At 41.2% G+C, this 5,129-nt stretch overlaps 1 non-coding gene across 1 annotated transcript; it reads right to left on the bottom strand.

Annotated features, from left to right (window-relative positions):
- Positions 1-220: 220 nt before the first annotated feature.
- Positions 221-326, bottom strand: LOC128293404 (small nucleolar RNA R71). Its single transcript, XR_008283586.1, has one exon. It is a non-coding gene; the product is annotated as a small nucleolar RNA R71 (small nucleolar RNA).
- Positions 327-5,129: the final 4,803 nt, after the last annotated feature.

Raw genomic sequence — 5,129 nt, 5'->3', positions numbered from 1 at the left:
GGACGAGGATCCAATGCTCACTTGGCAAATTTCCTAGAATTTTGCACCTTTAAAATTAATGGCGTTTCTGATGATGACATCTGCCTTCGGTTATTTCCCTTTTCATTAAGGAATAAGGATAAACAATGGTTGAACTCGTTACTACGAAGGTTAATCACTACTTGGGAACAGATGACCGAAAATTTTTTATTAACATATTTTTCGCCGGCTAAAACAACTAAATTACATAATGATATCTCTTCTTTTGTGCAGATGGATTTAGAAACACTCTACGATGCATGGGAGAGATACAAGGACCTTTTGAGAAGGTGCCCTCACCATGGGTTACCGCTTTTGCTGTAGGTTCAAACGTTTCATAATGGCCTGAATCCTTCGACTTGGAAAATGATTGATGCAGCCGCTGGAGGAACCATCAATAATAAGACACCTGAAGATACCTATGAATTTATAGAGGAGATGTCACTGAATAACTATCAGTGGCAAGTCATGAAGACAAAGCCAACAAAAACAGCCGGCGTTTATAACGTCGATTCGGTCACCATGCTCTCTAATCAGGTAGAACTCTTGAATAAGAAAATTGATGGTTTTCTTGGTTCTTCACAGGTTCACCCAGTAATGCAGTACGAAGCAAATGGAGATGGATCGAGCAATTTAGAATAACCACCTTATAGCCACAATATGGAGAACGAGCAGTTAAATTACATAGGTAATAATCCTCGATCTCAAAATAATCCTTATAGCAATACTTACAATGCAGGTTGGAGGAATCACCCAAATTTTTCATGGGGAGGCCAAGGAAATCAGAAACCACTAACCCCTCCAAGCTTTCAGCAATCACCATACCAGCAGGAGAAAAAGTTAAACCTTGAAGAGATGCTAACCAAATTCATCTCGTTGTCAAAGACTCATTTTAGAATACCAAGACGGCACTAAAAAATCAACAAGCATCAATCTAGGGGCTCGAAACTCAGATTGGACAGCTCGCCAAGTTGATTTCCGAATGACCACAAGGTAGCCTACCCAGCAACACTGAATTTAACCCAATGGAGCAACTCAATGCAATTGCCATTCATGATGAGGAAGGGTTAGTGGCAAAACTAAGGCCAAAACCGGTGGTAAGCGAAGGTAAGAATGAGGTAGGCCAAAACGAACAAAAATCGGTAAGTACATAATATAAACCTTGTGTGTCATACCCCAATATGATAAGGAAAGATCGCTCAGATGAACAATTTGGTAAATTCCTTAAACTTTTAAAGAAACTACATATTAACCTACGTTTATTGAAGCACTTTCGCAGATGCCGAACGCAGTCAAATTTTTAAAGGAGGTTCTAGCAAATAAACGAAAGTTAGATGAAAGGTTACATGTGGAGCTGAACATGGTTTGATCAGCCATTCTTCAGAATAAGCTACCCAACAAACTAAAAGATCAAGGGAGTTTTACGATTCCTTGTTTAATCGGTAGTTTAGATGTTAGTAATGTGCCAGCTGATCTAGGGGCTAGTATCAATGTTATGCCTTACAAATTGTTTAAGCAACTAGGTCTAGGGAAACCCAAACAAACTAGGATGAGCATTCAATTAGCAGATAAAACTGTCAGATTTCCTAGGGGTATCATTGAAGACGTACTCGTTAAAATTGACAAATTTATATTCCCAATTGATTTTGTTGTTTTAGACATAGAAGAGGACAGTAATGTTCCTTTAATTTTGGAAAGCCCCTTTTTAGAAACTGCTAGAACAATTATTGACGTTGGCATAGGTGAACTTACACTTCTTGTAGGAGACGAAACAATCAACCTTCAAGCTCGCAACCCAACCAACACATCAAAAATTAAATGTGATTGTACAAATTGTTCTACTAAGACTAATCATAAAGTGCAACCTATTTTGCAGGAAATAAGTTCGAAGGACAAACATCAGCCATGTTCAATCCACAACAAATAATCTACCCATGAAGAACAAAGGTTACAAATCAAGGAGTTAGATGAATGGCTGACATTTAAACCGAGAAAACACGATAAACTAAAACTACATCAGAACAAGCTCAATGCCTCACCAAATCAACTTAAGGTTGGAGATAAAGTTTCATTAGATGCCGCAGATCCTACATTGACATTGCCAAACCGAATGAAGAAATTCCTCTTACGATACTTAGCATTTTCCTATTTGGTACAGTCGAGGTAAGTCATCCCAAATTTGGCACCTTTAAGGTAAACAATACCCGCCTAAAACCTTATTTTGATGGGATTCATAGCAGGAATGAGGAGTATAAACTCCTCGAACCACCATGATCACACACCAAAGAGGTAAGTCGAGCTTAGACTATAAATAAGCGCTTCTCGGGAGGCAACCCGAGCACTAACAATATTAATTTCTTTAAATTTTAGTTTTAACATCTAACATACTAACCGACTCATAGAACGCAGGCTTTCTAAAGCATACACGGCCAGGCACACTGGCATGCCTTAGGCCGTGTGAAAATAGGGCGAAATTTTCCCCAACACGGGATGCGATAAGTTGCCACGGCCATGCGTTAGAACTGTGGGCGAACCTGGCAAAACAACACGGGCGTGCGACATGCCCGTGTCTTAGAATTGTGGTTGAACCTAAGAAAATAGCATGGGCATTTGCCACGCCCGTTTCTGGAACACGTGGTCGAACCTATCAAATTAACATGGGCGTGGGCCTACATACACAGGTGTGGGAGAAGAGAACGAAGACAGACACGGCCGTGCGACACGGCCATGTGCACTCACACGCCTAAGGAACAAGGGCGTGGGCCAAATGTAAGACGCGCCCAAATTCAAAATTTGCGAATCACATGGGTAAAAATTGGGGAACACGAGCATGTCCCCTAGCCGTGTGTCCAAAAATCTATAAATACCCTTCACTATTCATTATCTTCTTCACCCAAAATCCCTAACCCTAGCCACTTCAAGTCCACACAGTCTCCCTGCCACGCTCGTGCGCCGCCTCCAACTCCATTTTCGACACCCATTCTCATCTTTTTAGCATTTGTTTACTCTTTTCTCTCTATTTACTTCATCACTTTTACTAATTTTATGATTCTTATGGTTTTATTTGGCAGATTTTTTATTTATATTCATAGTTCTCACTATAGTCATGCTTATACATTTATTCTTTTCCATTTTGGTTAATGTTTTCTGATACATTCATTCTTTTCGTGTGTTCCCCTAAGAGTCTAGTTCAGTCATTTTATGTTGAAAATAATCATACTTTTATTATGTCAATTTCTATATAAATTTCTATCATTTAGATTAAACTGCCAAGTATTGTTGGTTGGACTGGTTAGTTTAACTATATTCATGATTACCTTTTAAGTTAGTTAGTTATGTTATATTATTTTTCTTCTTCTAGGTATACCATGTCAAGCTCACGTGGCAAGAAAACTATCTTTCCTGCTTCGAAAAAGCAGAAAGGGGCGTTTTCCTTGGGCCCTACCGTGGAAATTCGCCACCCATACCTCTAATTTCCACCCGGTAATTAGGAGGAACTATTCCAAATCCTACGAACCCGACCTTTAGGTGTGGGCCACTGTATTGGCTGGACAACGCTTGAACAAGTCCCGTTGGCTGACGATGTATGAGCAGCCCTGACAACCGATCCATGGGACCTCTTTTTTGTGATCATCGAGCCGATGTACCTTGAGGTCACACTTGAACTTTGCTCGACATTCCATGTTTAAGATGTCATGACTAACTTTGATGATCCTAGAATAGTCCAGTTCCATCTCAGCGGGTTAGTCTGCCAGTTGAGTGTACCCGAGTTCGGTATAGCTTTGGGCCTGTACACAGAGGAGTTCATGGATGAGAACAACCTCGACACTCTCCGTCGCCACATCCACTATTCTCCCTCAAAGTTCTGGTATGCTTTGGTCCCCGGTTCAGCCACCTACGACCTGAGCCGCTCCAAGGCATCGGCTTTCTCTCTCTCCTTGAGGTACCTACACGCCATCTTGGCACACACTTTGACAGGACGTTGAGAGAGCACCGGCATCATCAACACTCACGACGCCTACTTTCTATGGAGCATGGCGAACGGGCATGTACTCGACCTCGCCTACTTTATTGCAGTTGCCATTCGCCACCAGATGGAGCGACATCGGAGGGGGGTCATCTCCATTGGCCCCTACGTGACTCGACTGGCACGGCACTTTGGATTCCTCAACATAGCAGCCCAATCATCCTCCCTTACTCTTATTGGCCAAATGTCCCCACAAGGTATCTCGAGCATGCTTAGTATGAGGATGATCGAGAAGCGCCGAAGAACCCACCTACCTCAGTATTGCCCTACCCAATCAGCTGAGGAGAGAGCCCCTGAGGACATTACTGATGATGTCCCTCCATGTAACACCCCGTACCCGAGACCGTTGCCGGAGTCGGACACGAGGGGTTAACAGGCTTAATCCACTTACTTGCACAGTTCATTTTAAAAATTTCCAGACAGCCGGCTAACAGTGTCACTATCACCTTAAAAATCATATCTTGAGCTCCACAACTAGAAAATTAGTTTCGTGGTTTTTCCCTGAAACTAGACTCATATATGCATCTAAACATTTTTTTCTAGAATTTTTGGTTGGGCCAATTAGTACAGTTTATTAGTTAAAGTCCCCCATGTTACAGGGATCGACTACACTGACCTTTGCATATTACGACTTGGATATCTCCCTGTACAGGGCTTCAACACTGATGCCGTTTGTTTCTACAGAAACTAGACTCGAAAAGGAATCTGTAAATATATGGCATGACTTCTAATTATCTCTGGTCAATTTATAATGAATTTCCAAAGTCAGATCAAGGGATCCAGAAATCGTTCTGGCCCTGTCTCACGAAAACTTTAACATCTCATAGTATACTGTTCATATGAATGTTTCGTTACCTTCCTATGAAAATAGATTCATCAAGGTTCGATTACATAATTTATTCACTATTTAATTCCATTCCTACTATTTTTAGTGATTTTCACATCCACATCACTGCTGCTGCCAGCATCTATTTTAAGGTAAACTTTACCTATTTCATGATCCTTCATGGATCAACTAGAGTTTGTCATACATATACCAAAAGTGATCATGAATAACCATTCCCATGGCTAACCATTGCCAACA

The sequence above is a fragment of the Gossypium arboreum genome, chromosome 5 (genome assembly GCF_025698485.1).
Source record: "Gossypium arboreum isolate Shixiya-1 chromosome 5, ASM2569848v2, whole genome shotgun sequence".
Classification (NCBI taxonomy): Eukaryota; Viridiplantae; Streptophyta; class Magnoliopsida; order Malvales; family Malvaceae; genus Gossypium; species Gossypium arboreum.
Note: the sequence above shows the minus strand (reverse complement) of the source record. Positions and strands in the feature narration are given on the sequence as shown.